The sequence below is a fragment of the Corvus hawaiiensis genome, chromosome 1, assembly GCF_020740725.1.
Source record: "Corvus hawaiiensis isolate bCorHaw1 chromosome 1, bCorHaw1.pri.cur, whole genome shotgun sequence".
NCBI lineage: Eukaryota > Metazoa > Chordata > Aves > Passeriformes > Corvidae > Corvus > Corvus hawaiiensis.
In genome coordinates this window covers 50,207,928-50,233,037 of record NC_063213.1, presented here as the reverse complement: position 1 = coordinate 50,233,037, position 25,110 = coordinate 50,207,928, and the positions used below count along the sequence as shown (strand labels likewise).

At 37.4% G+C, this 25,110-nt stretch overlaps 1 long non-coding RNA gene across 1 annotated transcript; it reads right to left on the bottom strand.

The window, feature by feature from the left end:
* Window positions 1–1,144: 1,144 nt before the first annotated feature.
* Window positions 1,145–24,140, bottom strand: LOC125326173. Its single transcript, XR_007203706.1, has 3 exons — window positions 24,036–24,140; window positions 3,752–3,861; window positions 1,145–3,311 (listed from the first exon to the last, which is right to left on the bottom strand). It is a non-coding gene; the product is annotated as an uncharacterized LOC125326173 (long non-coding RNA).
* Window positions 24,141–25,110: the final 970 nt, after the last annotated feature.

Sequence of the window (25,110 nt, the reverse complement as noted above, 5' to 3'; positions counted from 1 at the left end):
AACATGAAATACATTTTAATAGAATTCCTCTGAATATTTTTGAAAACTAATATCTTCATAATTATTTTCTCCTAAATAGCTTATTATCTGTGTCCCCTATTAGATATATTTTGGTGCTTTCTGAGCATCAAAAATTCTGATTTTAGAACCATACAAGATAAAATATGTGCTGGCAAAATTATATTTGCATGTGCATAATTTTTTAACTTGGATATCTTGAATTGCTGCAGGAGCACAGTCTGGGAGCTGAACACCACCATCACCACTGGCTAATGACCTCTTATTTGGGTTTTCATCTTTCCTTTGTCTTCCTATTTGCTCTTGCTGACCATGATTACTTCAGCTGTATGTGAGGCTGAGTAGCTCTGTTCATTTGCAAGTCCATCTTGACCAAATCCTTCACTGGCAACCTAGGCAGTGGAGTGCGCACGGAATTTACTTAGGATCTGGGTGACCTCTGTTCTACTCAACCCCAGGTGGCCACTGGAAAAATTGCTTGTTCCCAGTATGAGAAACAAGGACAGTAACCCTTCTTGCACACCAGTGGACTTGCAGTTAGTGAAGATATTCAAAGACAGTTGCCTTTCCATACTCAGCTTAGACTCCTTTACCCAAAACAGTCATGGCCAGCTGTGGTCACAAGTGGGAACAGATAACCCATGCTGCAGAAGACAAGATCTAAGGAATTAATGTCTTTGGAAGGTCAAAATATATTCCCAAACCATTAAAAGTATGGCTTTTACTATTTCAGAAGAGATGGGTTTTAGGACAGAGGTACAATTTCCACCAGTGGACTGGCAGTGCTATCCTCTGAGAAAGTGCCTTCAGAGCAAGTGAATAACACCTCTGACAGTGGTTTTACATAAGAAGACAGATGTGGCCAGATGCCTTTTCTGAGTGAAAGCCACTGAGGAGGCAAAAGCCTTGTCTGCTTCAGTTGTGCCCACTTGACTCCTTCCTGTCAATGAATCCCTTTCCCTTATCAAACTTGTTTCGTCTTTCAGGGGATTTGACCTTTCTGAATTATACACAGAGCTCTTGTGTAACAGCCCTTATATCAGTGTGTTTACCATCTGTTCTCCTTTTCCGAGTGCAGACATGTGTTACTGTTTATCCACTATGTGTCACCAGTTTACTACAACAAATTCAGTCAAGTGGAAATCAGGTCAAGGTGAAATTTATTTCAGGCACTTTGGTTCCACTTCATTTTACAGTTCGCCACATGCTAATCATATGAAATCTGAACAAGGATCAAAAAAACCAAATAAAATTATGTTCTGGCTTCTGACTGACATTTTCAATGAATTGTTTCATTCACCTTTTGGAAAACCTCATCCTGTACTTGGCTTCCCTGGAAAACGTAGCTGCTGGAAATTTTAGCAGATTGTTGGACGATATGGAAGGTGAAAGCTGAACACTTAATGCAAAGTTAAAAAAAAGAAGCTATATTTGTCTTTTAATGCTGTGTAGTGGGGAGGGAAGTTGTATACTTCCCATCCTTTCCTTGTGTGTATTGAATGTGAGGAACATAATGCAAAGTCCTGAAAAAATGTCCACACCCACTGTGTATGAATTTGCCACCACCCTAAAGATTACGCAGATTTTCATCTGATTCCCTGGAAATCATTCTGCATTTAGCCTTTGTGTTATTGAGCAATCCTATATTATTACATAGAATAATTATTACTAATTCTAATTCTGTGAGAATGGGGCACAAATATGGATTCAGAAGTGAGATGACTTCAGAGGATGTGCAAGAGCAGACACCCATTACCCTGGGCCTCCATGACTGGTGCTGGTAGAATGTGATATGTCGGGTGTTCTCAGCCCTTTAGACCTCAGAGAATAACCCAAGACATTTACTTGGATTGTGCAAATTGGCCTTAGCTATGGAAATTTCATAAACTGCTTTCCCCAGGAAGAGCAATTTTGCAGACCTCGAAGTACATACCAGAGCTATTACCACTGTGCTTATGCAAAGAATCCCTTCCTCTTTACATAAACAAAAATTACTTGTTTCTGTAGACCCCTGAGAAAGTTTAAATCTAGTCAAGATTTGAGACATGGAAATTTAGTCAGTGAACAAGCTTTTGCATTAAAATATGCGCTTCTTTCACATGATTATATTTCTCAGTTTTAGTTTTTCCAGAGCAGTCCATTCTTATCAAGGGAAAAAAGGATTCTCACAAAGTGTTTTATTTGCAGTTTCTTCTCACTTGTTTTATTACCATTTCAGATGTGTTTCATGACCTTTTATTAACAGTCATGTTTTAGTCTGCAGGTCAAAGAGCTTTTAGCAAATAAAAGTACGTGGCGCCAACTTCAATAACAGCAAAGGGAGTCCTCAGCCACAAAGACAGCTGCACTTTCCTCTCTCCTTTTCTCCCTCTCTTTTCCATAAACAGGCTGATCTATGGTAAGATTGAGCAAGGATTCATTTCTCTGAGTAAATCTATTGTCACAGATTAGGTCAGTGTAGAAAACTAACTGTGGTTATATAACGTGTTCATAAACTTATGGGGAAAAAATGTAAATTAATTGGAAATATGGGTTAGTAATATTCATTCATATAACATAAAGGCTCCCAGTTTTTCTTATTTGCACAAGTGTTGAATACTTTCACAGAGCTATGTCCTGTTGCTTATAGATGTGACCCATGATATAGATCACAAGTTGTCATTTTTTTGAGAAACTGATAAAAAAGCACATGCGATTGAACATCATAACATGCTAGAGTTATTTTACTTGTGACTAAATATTTATATTTCATTAATCTGGAGAAGTATCAGCTAGCATGGAGCTCCATTGAGCTAAGTAACATAAAAAATACAAAGGAATTGTTGGTTGTGGCCCATATGAACATGTGATCTATCTTTACATGATGGGACCATCGTAATTCCACTGGGGGGGATGGAGGGTGACTGCAGCATTTGGGGTTTTCATGGTAATTCCATTTAAAAAAAATCAGTAGAAGTCTTGAAGTCAGCTGCTAATCTCACGGGATTCACTGTGTGAGTGGAGATGAGGTCTCCTACAGGATGACGCAGAACAAGAGCCCATACATCTTTTCTTAATTTCAAGGTGAGACCATCCAGATTTCAGGGTATACGTCTTCCATAGGAACACCAATCTACTGCTGAGGAGCTTCAAAAAGAAAATGTAGGTGCTGCTGCAGCCAACAGGGTTTTGCTACAATTCCAAGGACAAAACTTCTGTGTGGGTTTTTTTCTGCTCCATGCTGTGCTCATATATTCCATCATTTGGGCTGACCTTCAAAGAAGCATCGCCTGTCATGGTATTCTGTTTACTACCTGTAAGTTGAAGATTTCAATATTTACTTCCTTTCTCTAGTCTTGATGCAACTTTTATGAGTGGCTTTTGTCTTAGCTGGAGTGAAGTGGGTAGAAGTTCATAAACATATGTAACACAATTTTAGATCGTGTGTTGGGTTGACCTTGACTGGACACCAGCTGCCCACCAAACTGCTCTGTCACTCCCCTCCTCATTAGGACAGGGCAGGAGAAAGCAAGATGGAAGAAAACTTATGGGTCAAGATAAAAGGCAGCTTAATAAAGCAAAAGAAAAAACTGCACATGCAGAAGCAAAGAAAACCAAAGGATTTATTTTCTACTTCCAATCAGCAGGCAATGTCCAGCCATTCCCTGGGAAGCAGGGCCTCAGTACATGTAGCAATTTCTCTGGAAGACAAATGTCTTAATAAAAAATGCCTCCCTCTCCCCCTTTCCCTTACCTTCTGTTGCTGAGCTGACATCACATGGTATGGAATATCCGTGTGGGCAGTTTGGGTCAGCTGTCCTGGATATGTTGCCTCCAAAAATTGTGCCTACTACCTGCTGACTGCTGAGGGGAAAAGGTTGAAGAGACCGTGTTGATGCTCTGTGAGCTCTTCTCAACAACAGCTAAAACACTGGTGTGTTGTCAACGTCTTTTTAGGTACAAATACTAGCTACAAGCACAGCACTGTGAGGGCTGATATGGGGAAAATTAACTCCACCTCAGCCAAACCCTATACAGTTAATTATGGTATTAGTTAAATAAAGTTTGATGGAGAACTATGTTTTTATAACTGAACATTATCTGAATGTGCGGAAGAGTCCCTACAGAGCACTGAAATTCCTGTAGATTCAAGCAATTTTTCTAATCAGAATAGAAAAATGGCTCTGAGCCCACCACCAGGGAGTCCAGAGCAACTGTAATAGCTGGAATTGATTCCTCCTTTTTTCCCTCAGCACAGTGCACTGCAGTATGGATGTTTAGGTCACAGTTCTATGTTAGGTTGTTGAGTGAGGAACATGACACTTCTCAAGGCTATAGTATTATACTCAAGAAACATAAAACATCCAAAATCAAAGCACAGCAAAGTATGTTTCTGCCTTTTCCTTATCAAAGCTGGATTCCTAGCCTGCCTTCACACATGGAATAGAGCTGTAAAATGAAAGAGTGCTATTAAACGTTTGACCTTTGTAACCTGGCACCAGGCTCACAGCTCAGTACAAAGGTTCACCTTTCCCTCCCTCATGCTCCTCTGCACGACTGAGATCAGCATCCCTCAAATCCGATCATGACTGCCATAAAAATTAGCCCTGTCCTCTTCTAACCAGTCCCTCAATTTATCACCTACCAGCTATCTGACAGAAGTGTTACTTGCTGTGGTGCCTTCCTTTGTAATACTCAAACCTTAGATTTGTGGTATTATGAGTAGTGCTTAGTACCCTCAACAAATCCTTTAAGGATTTACAAAACTATTAAGTATTTTTCTTATGAATATTTGTTAAAAATAACAGAAAACATAAACAACTGTCTTAAAATTTAGACACAGTTGTAAAATTTTCTGCACCTCTACTGAATATCTAATTGACTTTTGCAAAATTGTGACAATTGCAACCAAATAAAAGCTCTTTTGGCTCCACTCTGGAAAGCTAATATTGACCCCTCTTGACTACCAAGAAAAAGAGTACGTTTGCATCGTAAGCATGATAACTAATTTTAAAAAGCCCCAGTAGACTGCATAAAATTACATGGTCTTTTTTACAATAGGATACTTAGACTGGGCTTATACAAAACAGTCCACTGTATGAAAAATATTTAATTATTCTAATAAATAGAAAGTTTTAAATTATCTATTTCATAGATAATTGTGAAAAATGCCAGTCATGTCCATGGCAATGTGAATAAATCTAAAAACTAATGTGGTTCAAGAAACAAATTTCTTATCATAAGAAACAGAATGGATTATTTGTGTATTATTTTAAAATATTATATAGAATTACCTTATAAAACTTGCCATTTATAAGATGACATAACTTCTCATATTTAACTCATTATATTTATAAGATGGCACAGTAATTTTGTGGCTGTCAGTAACTTTTTCAGCATTGGTTATTTCACTGCATACAGTCCAATTTTATTAATTTTTTTTTTCCATTACTTTTTTTATACAGAAGATACTTCTCTCTAGTATAAAATAAATCAGCTTCTATGAAACATGAGGAAAATACCTAATGGTGGAACGTATTTTCTGTTTCTGAAAAATAATATTATTCTGATTAATTATTCTGATTATTATTCCATCACTCTCTAGTCTGTTTCCCACTTTTCACCTAACATTGCTGGAATTTTAAGTTAATCATTCCTCACCTTTTCCTTCTTTAACCTTCAATAACACCTCATATTACATTTATGTATGACAGAAAATAACTGCAATTACTAATGAAAAAATGTCTATTGAAAAAAAATCCTTCTACAAGTGAATTAGTCTATTGATCATCACTACAAAGAGACATTAATGATAATAATGTTATTTAGGAAACACATATGGTTATATGGGGAAGAACTTGGTAAAATATGTTAGCACCATGATTTGGACATTTCACATTTAATATGCTTCGTCACTCTTATCATGTATGTACATCAATCACAGTTGTCTCACCTTCATTCACAGATTTCTCCTCCTTTAACAAGATAGTCCCATCATGTGAGACCTTTCCTCTTTCTCACATTATCTGTGCAATCAATCTGAAGAACAAGGTTTCATTTTTCCCTCTACAAAGTGTGAAGGCATTTGTTTCAAATCCTGAGATGTGAGCCTGGAGCAAGAGTAGAGCTCACCTAGTCGAGACCACCCTGTAAGATTTACTGAATCAGGCCTGAACAAATATTGGTCAACACAAAAGGTTCCTTTCATGTGTTTTAGTGACCTTCAGCTCGGGTGATTTGCAGGTCATGAAGGGATGCAACAGAGGCTGTGCTTGTCAGCCAGGAGATAGGGTTTACCAACATGGAGCTAGAGTGCAAAGCAGCACTTAGAGCAGATGGTGCACCTGCAGGACACCATACAACCCTCAGCAGGGATGTTCCCTGAGATCCTATATGTGGTAGAACAGCTCTGATATGGCCATTCCCATGGCAGTGCCGGAGCTCTCCCGTGTGTCTGGACTGCCCTCGGGTGTCCCCACGTCTGCGCTGGGTTCCATGTGCTCCCACACAGGTGTCTCAGTTTCCATATCTGCACTTTGAGGCAGATTCCCAACTGCAGCAGGAGAGAAGTGCATTAAGATTGATGAACTATCATGTGTGGTAGTGGAAGCCCAAAGGACAGCTAAGGTAACATATGCATAGTGATACTATTTTTGTGAAATAAAGTCATGAAAGAACTTGATAAAACTCAATATTGAAAAAAAAACCAACACAAGTGAGCTTCAATATGCTTGATTTGAACAGCAGCTCTGAGCTTTGGGTTTTTTTGTTTGCCAGACTGTTCCGTTCTGAATATTTCAGAAAAACTTCAACCTACTTATAAAAGAGGAGAAATAAGGAAAACTGAAAGCTTCCAAAAGACCATTGATCAGTCCATGAAACAATATAAAAATAAAGAATCAAAGAGTGCCTCCATATAGAAAAAGGCCAACATGATGAAAATGTCTGTAACTATGGAGATAATACACTTTGAAGCAACCTGCCTATAATAAAGTTTCACTTACTGGATTACTGCAAATATTTAATAACTTGTAGTACTGCCAAAGCTCAGACTAAACTATAGTTATTTTCCCTGTCAAAAACTATTCAGCTGTGCAATGTCAAGGCACCAGAAGTGGTCTTTATTGCATCCATATGAGAAAAGCTAACCACATTTCATTTTTCTAGAGTAACAGTTTTCTTTTTGTTAGCATGCTATGAATGTACTCAGAGATCAAAAAGCTGTTATTTAAAACAAAATGTTAGAATGGTTCAAATTAAAATTAAATCATATTCATTTGTTGAACTGGGATGCGATCACTAGTCATGTGATTGTAATTAATACAGACTAATGACATGACAAAAAGCCTTTGAAAATATAGGTGTATTTACAAAGATCTGGTTTTAATATATTGATTAATAGCAACTTTCAGCTTTTGGTATATCCCAAAGTCACTCAAATATTATGATAAATTGATCACAGAATAACATCAGCTGCAAGTTTTGTTGCTTACATATAAAACTATCATCAGCTTATGCAGTCAGGTGTTGTGGTCTAGGAACTGTGCGCCCCAAATCAGTGCCCCTACCAAGACTCTCCCAAACCACACACTGGTCTCTCACTCCCCCTTCCTGCTGCAGTGGGATGGAATTGAGAATTGAAGGCACAAAAGGTGAAGATCATGGGCTGAGATAAGAACAAATTTCTGGAAACAGCAATGAAATAAGAAAATGAAGAGTAACAGAAAAAAATACTGATAACAAAAGGATACAAAAGAGAGTGATTGACGTGCAAAAATGCTAACTGTGGATGCATTTCCATCAACAATGAACAATGGTGGATGGCTTCCCCCTTGTTTATGCATGTAAATCTAAAATACTTTCTAAAATACTTTCTAAAATAACCATGACTGAACAGACACCCAGACAACACCTTTGTTTTAATGCCTTTTACATAACTATTAAACACCTCTATGCTTGTCATTGCTTAGCCCGTCTTTTTGACAGAAATTCCACAGATGGTGGATTATATTTAGCCAACCATAATTAGCAGTTTTGTTGTACACAATGTCTTGCACAATAAAAAACGTGGAAAGTGAGGTCTACAGAGAAAAAAAAGGAAAGAAAACACCTTTACATACTGCAGGCAGAGGAGTGGAAGGACTTTAGTAGTAAGGGAAGTTAGAGATATTTGTTACTGAAAGTTAAAAAAGAACAGGGAGTTGTCTATGTGTTGCCACATGAAACCACAAGAAGAAGGTATCAAGGGAAAACTAACAGAAGCATTTACAATGCACATATGGATTGTAGGGAAAGCAAAACACAGAAGGAATGCAGAAACTGCTGAAGAAGTTATAACAGCTGATATCACAGAAGTAAATGGAAACAGCCAAAGGAGAAGATAGTACCACTGATATTTGTTGATATAGACAGTTAGCAAAAGACCTACCAATACCAGGATTTTTACGTAGAAAACCCATCAAAGCTTTTACTACATTCAGATGTAATGAAGTTGACAAACAGAATTATGTAGGCATGTATTATTCAGTAGTTATTCATTAGGTTCTGTCACACTTGTGAAAAAGCAGATAGTCCACAGGTAATTGGATTTGCCATGAACCTGCTTCTGCATTAATGTTAAACATTTCCTGCACAGTTTTCAAGAATTGCTTCTTAAAATTCTACACTAACTGAATTCAGTAGAGAAACTCACATCAATTTTAATGTAGGCTTTGACATTTTTTTTTATAATTAGGATATAAAAAATGTCTTTTTCCAGTTCATCTTCTGGAATACATTTATTTTTAAAACGTGTTTTTGGAAGACTATTTTAAACACATGGGCAGCTTTTTATCTTGCTGGGTTATTACCACAGAATTAGCAATAGCAAAACCATCTATTGCGTATTCAGTGCAGCACAGAGTTTTGCTGAGCCCTAAGGGAATATAATCCAGCAAGGAAGGAAAAATATTCCTCTCTTCTTTTTCCACAGGGTTGTTTTCATTTCCTCCTGCCTTCCACTGGAAGACTTCAGACCTTCCCAAGAGAGGCCAGCTTCAGAGTCTGAAAGCCAAATGACCTAGAACAGCGAGACCTCTGGCATTATTCTTGCTTTTTATATCTATTCTCCATGCAAAAGCTGTATAAAGAAATGAAGGAGAAATATTTGTTAATTATTCAACTTAATTGCAGGCAGAAGCTACACTGTGAGATTGTATTTCTTTTGCTGTACATGAAGACTTGTACAAATGAACCAAAATTAATGCAGGTAGACAGGAAACAAAGGCAACTAGCAGGTCAAAAGTACAGTAGACTTGCCATGCCTGTCTGCATAGCTTGTCCTCAGCACAGAAGAGAGGGGACTGTGCATCAGTGGTAAGAAATGAGAGGAAGCAGCCAGCCTTTGAGTATGATTATAAAATAGCCCATCTAAATGTTAAAACTAAGCTTTCGAGTGTTTCAAGTAAATATTTAGAATAGTCCTCTTTTTCCTCTCTGATCTTTTGAATTTCTAGGGTACTATGTAACCTTATTTTTCTTCTACATCCCTATCTCGTGAAAGGTCACATTAACAGTATAGGATTAATTGAATAGTACATTTAATCAAAGTATCACAAGATACTTTTACGTATGCTGTTATTATAATTTCAGAATGTGAAATGCCATGGTCAGGGACAAAAATGCAAATGGTCTATGAGAGCAAAGACTTAAGATGTGGTGTTCTGGGATTACAATTCCGTTAATATTTTTTTCATAGAAAACAATTCTTGCACAGCTTCTGCTTTCAGAGCTTGCCACAGAGAACAGGATTTATCTTACGTAATTTTCACTATTTAAAAATTAACTTATAGCTAAAGTCACTGTCCTAATTCCTTAAGAGTTTCTTACCCTTAAAGAATTGATTTAATCTCAAGGCAGGAGCCATAAATCACTAGTTCCAGAAGCAAAGTCATCCTACTCTTTTCTCCAGTGACTACATAGATGGGACACCCAGATGTGTAGTTCAGAACACCCAGCTTCTGGACACCCAAAGTGAGATGAAACAAACCCCTTTATTTAAGTACATAAATCCAGTTAAATGACATAAAAATGCCTCTCTGACTTATTTGATACTATGCCTCATGTCAGCAGACATTAAAGGATGTAACAGGGCATGTGATTCACTCTGGCTGTTTACCCTTGCAGGAGATAATGGACTAGTTTGGTTTTTAAGGGCTGAGACTTCAATAAATTCTGGGAGAGGGACTATGGATAAAATTTTGAAAAGCATCTAAATTATTCTGAAATCTGGCCACAACAAGGCATATTTATTTCTAGTGTCCAGTAAATTTTATTTCTAGTGTCCAGTGTCTAGCTTGCTTGTTGTTTCCCACAGAAGAAACTTATCACGATGAGTGAGAAGTTTCAGAGCTTGTATATGTACAGCTGCAAGAAAGAGATATGTAGTTTAGAAACAGTCATCTCCCCTGTGGCTGTGGTTTTTCAAACTGATAAGAGCAAAAGTTATATAGCAAAAGGCTAAAGGTATTCCATCTCCATACAGGACAAGATATATTCCAGTTCTAAAAGTCTTTGTCCTTTAAACTAGGTATGGCTGCTGCTAATGATCAGAAGTTTTTTCCTGTAAAGTGCTTTAAAGTTTGTCTGTTTCTCAAGCCTCATTTTTGGGGAAGAAAAGCATAGATAGACTTCAAGAAGGCAGATTAGAGGCATTTCTGACAAGCCAAGGCAGCTGCTCATAGTTGCATTACCACAAACCAGCATTTCCCATTTTATACTCAAAGACATGAATAATTTACCCAACACACTTTGATATTTCTTTGGACTATCAATTACTACCTGACTGATCTAGATTTCTCTGTACGTAAGAGGGTTTTTTAAAGTATTTTATTACTAAATTTAGCTGCAGAGTTAATTGGGATTTCTCTGGGCTTGTTTTATAGAAGTGGTTTCAGCAGGGAGGAAGCATGCATATGAGAATTCACTCTTGTGCATATCATGAAGAAAAAATGTCTGGATAAAAGAGTTAATAGGACTGAGAAACAGCATGGGCCCTTAGAGCAACAGAATTAGGAAGTTACCAGCACACCATAAAAACTTAGAGAATTTTTATTAATGTTCGCCGTACTTTCAGTGTTCATGGTGTTTTTAATGAGCAATTAAGAGCCATCAAACTATTCATAAACTGCAATTATAAGATATAAAAATCCAACCAAAATATAGTAATTGCTTATGTTTATGAAAATATTTCTGAATTCTTTAAGATATCTTGAACTGATAACCAGTCAACAAACCTTCTTTTTACAGAGATTTTTGGCAAAGACATTTAATATTAAAATTGCTACTGTTTTTAAGCATCTAACAAATGGATTGAAAGAGAGAAATGCTGACAAGCAAAATTTTAGTAATCATTTTGCCTCTAGTTATGCTAAATCATACCTTCTGGGCCATAAAACCACTCTGTAAGTCTCTCTAATCAAGGGTTAGCTGGCCCACAAACACAGGAAACAACATTGTGTAAGGCTGGGAAGTTATATGGGTAAGGAATCCATAAACTGTTACCTAGAGCACATACAAGGAATGAGAATGTTGGCAAAGTGACAAACTACACAATTTGACTATTCCTGAAATATTACACATAAAGCACACAAAGTAGGTGCATTTTCTGCATTCTCTAAATTACAAGAGTATTAAATCTACCAGAAAATTATTCAGCGTTGGTTTCTGTCCCAAAACTATGTATGGATGTATAATTCAAAGTAAAGTGTTTTACAAATACAGTAATATGTATCTTTATAATATAGCTCATGAGATATATATAGATATCAACATATGATTTTCTCTTCTAGGGAGAAAGATAGGTAGGTAGATAGATAGATAGAAAGATAGATAGATACATAGATAGATAGATATTGCACATAAACCTCTCCATAATTATTGAAAATGTGCACTAACTCCTTTTTCACAAATATTTTGGACTCCATGCAGGAAAGCAGCTGAGGTTCCTAACATCAGGGTAAGTCTTAGGTAAGCCATTCCAAAATAGCCCCATGGTATGACAGAGTGGACATCCCAATGTTTGCCAGGAGGGCCAGTAGAATCTGGAATTTTTTTCTGACATGTCTCTATCAAATTTATAATAATAAGCAATCCAAAAGAATAAAAGTTTGTGTTACGGACCACAGAATTATGGTCTGGTAGAAACCAAGATCGTTGGTAGACCCCATGAGTTTACAAGGTGGACACAAGTTTGGTATACAATGCTCTGCTTGAAACTTGATGCAAAGGTGTTTCTTCTAGTCAGAAAGTCTCAGAATTTTCTACATTATGTTAATGAAATTCATCCACAAGGATTTTTATGTGAGTAAAGCACAAAAAATTAAGTATTTTTTAGTGAGCTGTTGGAGGCTGTCATACACAGGAGCACACAGATGGAAACATAGAGAACAAGCACAAAGTCTGGACATTAAAAGAGGTGAGTGGCTCAGCTGGTCTAAATCAGTCTAACTGACTTTATAGAAGGATTTCAGTTTGGACCAGATGAGATCAGAGCTGTAATATTAAGAAATTTTTTAAAAAGGGGTGAAGAGAAAATGCCACCTTCAGAAATTAAGATAAGGAACCAGCAAACTTTACTCCTATAAGTAATGTTTCCAACAACATTTAGCTTTTGGACTTTGATGAGATTACTCCCTAATCTTTCAATGAGGGGATCAGGACTAGTGAATTTTAGACTAATAATTTCCATGGTGTTTCCTACGGTCAGACTACAGCTATCCAGTTAAATTTGTCCAAAGCTACATAAACGAATGAACTCAGAAAATAAGATCTGTTTTCTGGCTAATGTAAATAAGAGAGGTAAAACCACAGATCACATATGGGGCCAGAAGCGTAAGGAAACAATTAAAGATTTAAGAAATACTTTAAGTATGTAAAACACTAATTCTTCCCGGGACTGTCTTCCAAGGACAACTCAAGGAAGCAAGATCTATTTTCAAAATAAATGTTAATTCCTTAACCTGAAGCAGAGAAAAACATTAAAGAAAGAGACAGCCATTGGATTACCACACATTTTCAGAATTACTGGTCTTGTCTGCCGGACAAGTCATTGAAATTAATTATTAGTCATGACAAGGATGAAATTTTTAAACAGTAAGTCTTAGGATTCAATTTCTTTACCTTAGACAATTCATTTTTCTGTTTCTTCAAGAAAAGCAATTTAAACCAGTCCCTTAGCTTTTAGCAGTTTATCTTGGTTGTGAGCAGAAATGAATGTACATGAGCAAAACCAAAAAAATCTTACTTTGAAACATCATTCAGAAAAAATCCATTTTTTCCTTTTGTGCACCTAGGGCTTTATTAAGTTCCCAGTCAGACTGAGGAACAGCCCAGGTTACTTTAAAGAATCCTACCCATCAACAGCAGAGAAAGCACCAGTGGGAAAAGCCACAGGAATGTGGCTACCAATGGAAAGTGCTGATGGCACCAGACTAAGCAGGTCATCCAGAGCCTTCCTTTTTCAGGACACCCAGTACAGAAGACTGAGTACATACTTTCTGAGCAAGGACTGGAGCATCCTGAATAAAAGCCTTCCTCACATGGTTCTCAGTCCCTGTTCTTGAACCTGTGCCATCTTGTAAAATAACCTAAGTGATTTTTGGCAGAAGGAAATTCAGATTTCCCCGTTCTCTGAATTTTCTGACATTGAGCATCTTTATAGAAGTCGCTTTTCTGAGACCACGAATGTCTAATTGAAATAAAACAGCCTCCACGAAAGAGTTCTATTCCTTTCAGCCATTGCCTGTCCCTTCCTCTGCAGTTATATACACTGATAGAATTATCACAAGCTCAGTGCATTTGCTTAGAAGATAGAAAAGACTCGAAATTCAGCAAGCAGTAGGAGGAAATGAGTTTGGTTATCTCACATTCACATGAGTGGCCAAATCACTGAATTATTGAATTAAAGATGGGCAGTGTAGTATCATGACAGCCACTGCATGAGAAACAGGTACATGAGAAAGGCTATCCAATAGTGATGCCCCAGCAAGGCATTTCCCTCACCTTCAGGGGAGTTTTCTCCTACATATAATAGCCAGTTTTCCACTCCAAGTTTACTCCAGTTCCGCTGTTTCCGGTGTTATATCTACCAAAGTAATAATGCTTTGGATTTTCCTTTATATTTTCCTCTAGATTATGGTGTAGATGTACTTGGTGAAGAGATGGCACATCTCTTAGAAAACATAGGTCCATGCTTTTGCTAAGTAGAAGATGGCCAAATGGTTATTGTTTCAAAGAAAGCAAAGGCAGATCCACTGTTGTCAGAAAGCCCAGTTTTGAGGCTAATTAGTTCATGTACCGCATCATGTTTATTGAGATACATTCCTACTGGAACCCAAGCTGGTTACTAACGACTGAGCAAGGTGTGGCACCACGCCACAGAATCATACCAACTAGTTACGTGATAGTTTCAGCTTTCTAAAGCTGTGTTTTCAAGACTGTGCTATTTGAGGTTATTTTTATCAAATTCATCATCTTTTGAGCAAGTCCCCAAAGCAAAAGTTTGATCCTGTCATTGCAATATTGGACTACATGGCTAAAAAATTTCCTTTAACTCCTGCATCATAAGAAATCACCTTCAATCAGAATAAGCAACAGTGCATCCTATCATAAGATCACTGTAAAAATCAAATATGAAACTACTTCTCAGGACTTAACCGTTTCAGAGAAATGCTGAATTTTCAAATTCACCCCTTACAGAAGAAAAAGGGTTCAATTTTTAAGATGTACAGTTCTACTTACATAGAAATCAGCCTTAAAAATCTATACTGCACAGATGTATATCATGTTATGGAGCAACTTTAGAGTTAAAGGAGACCATGCAGATTATCAAGTCTAATCTCCAGCAGGGTTTTTTGGAAAAAACGTTTTTTTAACAAAGGCATACTTTGAACAACCTAAAGAAATTCAACTTTTGTTTCACACAGTGATATTAAAATCCAGGAATAAAGCTAAGAAAATTCATACTTAAGAGTTTATAATTACAGCTTGTGGTTCATAGTAGACCAGAACGATGACTATCATGTAAACTTTTTATATTTTTCCTAATTAAAATGGGTCTAGCTTTCTCATAACTCTCTGCTGGTGGTCTGGTAATGTGACCACAAACTCCTTTTATCCTCTTACCTCATTGCTGTGAGTGCCAAGCAAAACTTGTTTGTAGGTCTTCTGGAATACATATTACATTTACTGCTGGACTACACAGTTTTTTTAGTGATTAAACTGATCTCACAAAGCTCACTAAACCTGGCTTTGCAGACAGAGGGAAAGTGAGCAGATGGCATGTAGCACAAAATTAGAACGGCATGCAGGAGCCCAAAGAAAATGATGTAAATCAGGAATGGGGGTAAGGCTAATGTTAGAAACGGAGAGAATATTCAGAACAGCAGCTTGGAAGGCACAGAGCTAGCTGAAGGTGATGGAGAAGCAAGAGAAGCAATTACCCCTTGCTTTGAAGGATGTGTATGAAGAAGATGAGTCAGACACAAACCACCTCCATCTCACTAGGCCGGTAAAAGGTGCAATGTAAAAAGAAGAAATAGAGAGAGATTTGTAAGAAGGGAAGAGAAAAGCTGAAGTCTAAAGACAGTTAGCTGTGACAGAATATAAAAAGCCGGTTTCAGCTTACTGTATGCAATACAGTATATAAAAAACTATAATATAATATTGCCAATGTAGCAGAAGATAGTTCCCTCCCCATTTGGGGAGGATTTTTTTACTTCTATTTTTTTTAAAAGTCACAGAAGTTTTGAAAACATGCAAATTTCAAAAAGGAAAGAGACAATTAACATGTTAATGATTATTACTATAATAACTATTAAGAATATAAGTGCAACATTAAATAAAAACTGGGAGCATCAAATGCAAACATACTTCCAGTAAAAAATTTAATTACTTTGACACAGAAGCAATGATTTCAAACGTAAGATAACTGCATGAAGATGAAACACTACATTTCTATGTTTTAATAGCTATTTGTTGACTGAAATGTTGACTGTTTCTGGAGTTTGTAGTAACAGGATCAGATACTACAGAAGAGCTCTTTAAGGAGATCATCACCAAGAAATATTTAGATTCAGTGGGTGAGATTACGGTCAGGTTATTTCTGACATCCAGATCCAAGACACTGGGGGTTTGCTTTCCAAGGTTCTCTTTGCAGCTGTAAAATGTCTCTATTAAAAATAGTAACATGATGGACATTCCTTTTCCTGCACTTCCACCAGGGACAGAAACATTTACATCCAGACCATGCAATGCCATCTAGCTAAGTAGGTCCATAACAGTTTTGGTTTGTTCAGTGGCTTGTTCTCAATACCATTGACAATTCCAAGTGATTTTGGAGTTCTAATTTGAAGCAGAATACCCTGCTATAAAAAAAAAATTAAATGGGGAAATAAAAATAAACTAAAAAATAAAAATGCAGTAAATTTAGTCAGGGAAATAAAGTAAATAACATAGGACAAGAACTACACTTAAGTTGTTATGTTTTAAAAATCTCTACAAAATGCTAGTGATAAGATAGTGATACTGACAAGGATTTATACACAGATATCTCATTTTTAAAAATACTGTTTGTATCTTACTAAATTTCACCTCACATTTAGAGCTCTGAAAGGGGAAAGAAAGTTTTCTCACAGGAGAAGCAAATGAATTCTAAGGTCTGAACATCTCTGCCACCTTATATTTTCTCAGATGCCTCTTGTTTGGTAAGGTCTCAACAAAATGCTCTCTAACGTATACTGTAGCATTTACAACCAAGCTTGGTATCTCTGTGCCTTAAAAATTTGGTGCTTCTGTTTTTGCATTGGAACGTGGGAAATGGAGATTTAATTAGTTCTGTTTGCAGAAAACTTCAATGACAAAAATACAGACAAAGATATTTTTAAACTTCTGCTACTACTGAAGCAAAGCATAACAGCAAAATGTGTGGTACTTTATGGGTCCGACCTCCTCAAGGGCTGCCCTGCTGTTTCCTGGAGCTGCAGTTCCAGGTTCTCAGCCACTCCCAAAAACAGATCTATTTTTTATGCCTTGAATAGAGAATCTTCCAAGTCAAAACCTTATCTCAGCTCTCTGTGACCTAATTTCCTTTACTGCTTTGTGTTGTCACCACTCAAGAAACAGCTTCTAGCTTTTGTGCTTAATAACCACTTAAATCTAATTTGGCTTCCACAGAGGGCTTACACTCTGTGCTGACACTCTGGGCTCAGTTACTTCATGGACATATTAAGAGCACAAATCTTAAACTCTTGAATTTCTAAACAAAACCACTCTCAGAGGAATTTTTAAGATGTTCACAGCCTTAGCAGTTTGGGAAGGATGGACCTCCCATCAGCTTCCCTCAAGTCTGAATCTCTCTCTGGCTTGGACACATGGGGGCCAGCTGGCTGTCCTTGACAACAACAGTTAGTTTTGCATCCACTTTCTATAATATTGTGTTAGATATTTGTCTGAAGGACCTCTTGGCATCTGCAAGTAAACATCACATTCAGGAAGGCCTGTGTGTACACAGTCTCAGTCATTTATAGAAGAGCAGGATGCTTCTGAATAAAATGCTAAATTTAGATTGAAAACTCTCATTCACCAAAAAAACCCCCTATTTGAGTTAAACTTTTTTCTTTTCTCACCCTATAATTTTTAGGTGAAAATTTTTGTAATTTTTTTTCCTTTTGATTTCACCAAACCTATATGATTTTGTCCTTGAGCATACTAATATTTTTTTTTTAATCCAGAACAAGGAGAAGGAATGCAACAAATAGATATTTATTCAAATAATTTTTTTTCTCAGCCAAGATGTATCTGTGATTAAGTACTTTCAACTTTTCTATTCAATACTAGAGTGTGCAGTGTTCTTTTAACTAACTTTGGTATAACTTTGGTTGAACTTTGGAAACAAAAACTTGCTTGCTAAACACCTCAATCTAATGCCAGACTATAAAAAAATAAGTCATTAAATGTACTAGTAGATAAGCATAGCTAACAAAGCAAAAATATTACTTTCTTTCAAGTGAGCTTGTGTTTTCATTTCTCTATTGCACTGAAAATTTGTATTCTTTTACAAAAAGCTTTCTGTTTGATGTACAACTGTAGCTAGATATTATTATATTACGTGGTTATATTATTATAATTAGATATAATAGAGAATGTAAGCATAAGTGAGGACAGATCTCATGAGGAGAAAGAGATTTTGGAACAACAGGGAGAGGACGGGACCAGGCTAAGTGGAAAGAACCTCTTTTACAGAGAGAGCACTCTTTGGAAGCACACTGTTCTGTCAGGAACTTTCATGTTTCAAGTCACTGGTTTTAAAATCCTGAAAACTGTGAGTATATGACATGCCATTGACAATATTAAAATTTTAGCTTCTACTGTTAGGATGCAGCACCACATAAAGAATGCCAGTAGTGAGTTCAAGAAGATATGTGTGTTGAAAAGCAGAAGAGAAAGAGCATGGAAAACATCAGCCCTAAAGCTGTAATGGAGGAAGAACTGTGAGCAACCACTATGACCAGGTTGTGTTAATGCTACTGTACAATATTCTCCTCTTGTTGGACACAGCAAATCCTAATTACCAACACAAAGTTCCTTCTCTGAGGTCCCTACACAAGCAAGCAAAGCAGAATAAGTAGAGGTGTTTGCCAGACCTGAAAACAGAAGTCCTAGAAAGGTAGTCCTAGAGCCTAGAGGCTAGTCCTGAGAGGTTTCTGAGAGAAGGTTTTTTTCATCCCATTGCAGGTATCACAAGAAATTTTTGTATGTATCATAAAGCAAGATTCTATCAAGTCTGATTCTAAGTAAAGAAACCATAGTAAAAATTAAAAATAACATTCCTCTTTCATATGGCTTCTTTTTACAGACAACTTGTTAAAAAAATATATATATGCACTAAAATCTCTCAGCAGCTGATGTGGCATTTCAGTTCTGAACGGTCAAGCCATCTGTATACTAATGCCTTAGGCAGCAGCTTTAACTTCATTAGGCAAAAAATAATTTAGGTTTGGTGTCACTGATAGCTGAGAGTAATTCTAAAGAAAGTAAATAGACAAGCTGTTCTTCAACAAATGTATTTTTGTGGTGGAAAGGGTAGAATTAAGCTGATTAAGATGACATGAAAAATACACTGATTTTTTTGGCTAGGGCAAAACCTTTGCCACCTTGACTATTCTTAGTTTAAATGTTCTGAATATTGTAAATAGTGACACTGCATCTTCTGTAACAGTATTTTTTGGAGAAAAACTGTGGGTTTATTGGGAAGTGAATAGGGGAGATGATGCCTAAGTTTGCTTACAAGGCAGAGACATAGAGGCATTGGGATTGTGTTGTGCCAGAACAGTGTGGAGGGAAGGGTAGCATGTTCTCCTGTACAAGCACTCTCTGTTATTGCCTGCTGTGGTCATAGCCTGTTCAAATCTATTTGCCTCTGACATCAGAGCAGTGGAGCCAGGAGTGCTCTGGACCTGGCTTTGTGGTGTGATGGGCCAGCAAGAACTCCTTTGCCCTTGCCTTTCCATTCCTTGTACAAATAGCTTAGAAATAATCTCATTTCTTCCATGTTTTGTTCCCTTCCTCATCCTAATCAGCGAATATAATAAAGATCTGCTTTGTGTTCTCAGAGATGATGAACATAATCTCATAACATGATCTCACTCAAGAAACTATTCACTTTCCCCCTTACGCCTCAAGAGTCCATATAAAATCTGATTAACAACAATTCAATTTATTAAATCTAAAATATAAAAATATAAAGGAAAAAATAGTCTTGAACACAGTTATCTTAATGCTAGTATGGTATAATTAAATATATTACAAAATTTCCCAGGTTTTGTTTCTGGTTTTGATTCCAGTCCTTGAGAGATGCTGCACTGTTTAGCTTGGGACGCCAGACTTTTAGAAAGGCCATTGTATAAAGGGGAGCTTTCTTTCTGCTTTCATTTCTGCGATAGGAATTTAACTCTTGAAGCAGAAAGGCTCGCTGTAAGGCAGGCATTGCCATACAGGATAATATTCCTGACCAAAAAAAGTATTCCCTCTATCTGGTTTCACCACCTCTATCTAAGTCCTAGCCTGTATGTATGGCTGAAAGACCCATGCTCTGCCTTTTGCAGTGCTAGTATGTAACTTCAGGCCCTTTATAATCTGACACTGCTCAGGAAGGAGGGACTAATATAAAGTTTAATTGCTGGAAAAGCCTATAGTAAATATTTGCAGTGTTCTTTTAACTCCCTTCCCACAGCTTTGTACAACACACAAAACCTTGGCAACCTCAAGTTTCAAACCAGAATACAAAGGCACTGTTGCTGAGATAAGTTAAATGTTATGTGTACCTAATGTAGTGTCACCAGGGTGAAATTCTCTGGTTTAGAGAGAGATGGCAAATTTTCAACTTACTCCCCTGTTACCGGAATCAGAAATTGCTATCCCAGTGGCTCTGAGGGAGGAAGAGTCCAGCTGTCCTGACTTGATTCTCTATTATCTTGAGATCTGGCAAAACTGTTATCCTCAAGACTTCATATGAGATGCTTCAGTCTTTGAAGAAACTATTCCAGCACCTATTAGAGTCAAACACAGACATGTTTTTTGGCAGCTAGATGGAGAAGCAACACATGTGTTAGGAGCATATGGCCTTGACGGTTCATATTTAGCCATCTTTACTTCCCAGAAATATGAGATTAACTCTGAATTGGTAGAGCGGTGAGTTGTTCTCTTTCCTTTTTTTATTTTGCCAGACCAGGAGATATCCATGTTCTTTACTGTCTGGAGGTATTTGTAGTTACACTTAGAAGCCCCAAATAACACAGGAGTCTCACTCTAGATCAAGACATATAATTAGATGTTGAAAAGGATATTTACATCATAGTCAAGGCTTGCAACGCTCTGTCTACAGTCTCAAAATGTCTGTATGTGTGTTGCCATACTGAACCTAATGAGGCAGCTTAGCTAGGCAATGTTATGGACATAAATATGAGCATGACTCACCCTTCTGTCAGAGAAGTAGGTGAGGAAGAACGTCCTGCATAAATAAGCCAAAAGGCTTAAGAGTCAGAGCCTATCCTCCAGGCCCTCCTTCTCTTTGAAATCTGTCATCATTAATTACAGTGGAGCACTTGGAGCTCTGTTTGAACGGGTGCAGTCCCTGACAGGAAGGGGGGTGGCTGATACCTGGCAGGGCAAAATGGGAATGTTGCAATATGTCAGTCATCAGGAAAGAGCTGGTGAGTGGAAGGGAGAAAAGGCAGCATGAAGGCTTTTTATGCTGTGTGTTTTGGACACGCACATGGCTCTTTCAGTACATCAGTTAAAGTTATGCTCAGATTGGAATCTCACCTTTATAATCTCCAATACTTTTTAGGCTGAAGCTTTCCTGAATGCATTTCATTTAATAAATCCCACAGTAAATATTAATTTCTTATTGTATTTTCTTAAGCCTTCTTAAATACAAGGAATTTGATTGAAAATGCTTACAAAAAGAGTTTTAAATCACACCTGCACAAAATCTTCCTTTGTTCATCAAATATCTTATGCCTTACTAAAAAGGTAAAAAGCATATCATCTTGAATTTTTCAGGGGAAGATGTTAAGTGATTGTTAAACAGTCTTTTTATGGACCCTTAATTTTCCTTTAAAACACCCACTTTATATACACTGTACAGGAGGAGGAGATTCCTGTGATGTTTGTACTGAGCAGATTCTCATTTTGTGGATGTTTCCATGGACGCAATGAAGAAAAGAAAGCTGTGGTGATTTATTAAATGTTTTCTGGGTATGAAGTTCTCTTGCCACTCCCTTCCTCTCCTTCCTATGGCCAGGCAAAGGTCAGAAGGAAATCAGGCATGTAGAGGAAGAAGGAACTGTGGCAGTATCAGCTGGATTCCCAAACAAAGGCAGAAACACTACTCAAAAGCCCAAAACAAAGTCAACTCCCCCTCAGATATGCTTCCTCAGCACCCTCCATGCTAAGAGCATGAGGAGTGTTATCCACCCACGGTTTGCAGGGCAGAAAGGGCACATATTTCACTAAGAAGTTTATTCACGTCCAAGGAAACAACTACTAAAAGTAAAACACCATTTTCCCACTGACACCAGGAGAGTGCGTCATTCCCACACCCAGGTTGCCCACGTACTTACTCATACACATACACATTCATGTCTGTCCTGTGATGTTATTAGATAATAGAAGGATGAAAAAAACAGAGAGCCAGACAAATCCCAGTCTAGCAAAGCAGCAAGTGTTTAACACTCAAGTGATTAAGCCATCAAAATAAAACAGGTGATATGAACAGCCTCCTGCAAGGCACAAGGAAAAGGTTTTGGTGAAAACTATTAATTTCAATCAAAACCCATGTAATTCTTGGGATAAAAACAAACATGAGAGAGTGATCCTACAGCTGAGATATGGGAAATTAAAAAATGAAAAGATATCCTGTAAGTAATCTTCCCTTTTGCCATGTGGCAGCTCAGGAGAGAGCACAGCACGTTGCTTTCCCACACTAGCGAGTAGTGCCTCACACATTTGCTGAACTGGAAGGTCACACAGCACTGCCAGAGAGGCAGCAATCTGTGCTGAGGTGTGCAAGCTTTCAGGGATGGACAGTTTCCATACATCCCATCAGTGACTTTGGGGAGCTGAGGCTGATGCATTCTCATTTTGATAGGATACATGGCAGCATTCCTTCTCTAGCTGATAAGCTGCACATACCAACATGCTTGGAAGCTCTCCTGAGCTGTCAGTTTGAAGAAAAATGGAAAGTTCATCAATGGTCCAAAAATGCTTTTTGTGGGCCATTGTTGTTTATGTTGGGCTGTTCACTCCAGGAGTTATTTTGGAATGTGCTTGCAATGGGGTTTGAGGTTTTTCAGATGAAAAATGCTGGTTTATATTTATGTTTAAAGTACACTTCTGAGGAAGAAAGAGTAGGATCCTTTGTTTCATACATTTATCCAAGATGCACTTTACTGTTAAATTTTTAGTTTCTTATCCTGCTCTCCTATATATTTTGTTTAAGTTTTTGACCTAAAACATATGGAATGGGCCACTGAGGGAGTCTATTTGTCCTTTTGCTACATTTTTCCTACCTTTTCCTACCTCACCTTCTGCTGCTCTTGTGCCCCCTGCCAAATAAATAAAAATGGAAATTATTTTGTCTTGAGTAAGGGTCCTGGTGACAGGATAATATGATAAAGCCCCAGCCACATACAGAATTGGTTTGGATCAAAAGACTGGAAAACGGCGAAATCAAGATTCCTAATAATTTTTTTAGGTAAAGTAAGTTATTTTAAATACCATGAAAATGTTTGTAACATTTAAAATTATAATGCCATTTACCCAAGAGGTTATACATCCCACTTCTCCAGCAGTAAGGGACCTGTTTAACCCGTGGGCTGCAGTGTTAATTGCAGTTCTCTTAGTAAGTAGTAAGGGAGTCAGTAGACTGTGATTCAATACAAATGTGTGATATTGTGTATCTACAATAAATAAAAGCCTTCTTAGCCACTCTACAGCTTCTGATTCCCTGTGAAATAATTTTATCCATAAATAAATTTCATTTACCAGTGGAAACAAGAATTTAAATCTAAAACTCATGAGTTAATATATCTAAGTACTGTAAGTAAAAACATCATAACAGATTTTAGGCTACCAGAACAATGAAAATAGTCTTAAGAATCACTGTTAAGTAATTACAGGAGATTTATGATGAAATCATATCTCTACCAAATGCTTCACATTTCTACTTAAAAGATTAAAACTGAGAAAATGTGAGGGTTAAATCTGCTATACTACAGCTTCTGTAACATTTCTGGTGCTGTGAAGAAGCAAAATCCCAGACAAAGAAGAAGGAGCACAATACCTCTGTTTTGTCTACTTGACAGACCCAGTATAGAAGGCCTGCACTAATGATGCTTACAGTAGATCCAATGTGTGGGGAGATTCCTCTGCTTCAATGTCTTCTGGAGAAAACACAGAGAAGCAAAATTTAGCAGAGCCCTGAATAAGGTTGTACTTACCTATACGATGGGCAAAAAAAGGTAGACTAAGAAGTAGACAAGAATATTCTTTCCTTCTAAATCCTCCTCCACTTTTAGGCAGAAAATGGTTTGGCCAGAGCAGAGTGTCAGGGTCAGTGTACGCTTTTATTTTGACACAAAACATCATGGCCCATTTAAACTTAGGGGAAAGATACTGCATTCAGATGGATTTTAGCACAGACCACAGAGAGGCTATTCTGTACTTTAAATTAACAAGGACATGCATTCCAAATCATGCTCTGAACGGGATCTGGCTTTGGTGGGGAGGAGAGGTTTGTTGCTCCCACAACGAGGACTTATGAAACATTTTAATAAACAATAAAGCTTTGTCTGAAGAGAAAGCCTTGACATCCAGTGTGCAGAACTCAGATATATGCACAATAGATTCAAACTGAACCACTGTTGTATTCAGAGAAACCATGGCAGACTAGTGGATGAAATCCTTACTTGCACAATTGTGCACTTATTGAAGTGACCTTTCCCAAAGTACTTTCACAGGGGATTTAACTCCATGCCAGTCATGTTTTTGCCTGTCTTCTATCCTGATGTGAGCATTTTTCACTCTCTGAGTAACAAGGGATCTTGTGTGGGAAAATGTTTTCCCTTTATACCTTACAAAGAAAAGTCCTTTCACTCTGAAAAATTGTGTTGTTAATTGCATTAATCCCATGTTCTGTGTGTATGCTTATTCCAAGGAATACTCTCAAAATTTTGTGGACCATAGCTTTTCTTTGTTCAGGTTACTGCAAAGCTACCTAGGAAAACATTTAAGATCATAAAACCTATGACTTTTGTTTCTAGTTCTTTTAACAACAGGAGAAATCAATTTACGCAACCATAGTTTTACCAGACCGCTGCACAGTTCTAGGCTTTGAATAGCCACATCTGTGGCCATGTATGAGACACATCAGGCTCAAAAAGGCTGCAATGCAGAATCAGAGATTTGGGTACAACAGCATGGGCCTTTGCTTAATGATTCCCATGTGTGAATGTACTACACACTGCTGTCTTAGCACTCCTAGAAAAGAAAGAATTTAGAAGTTCTGTTTTGTAT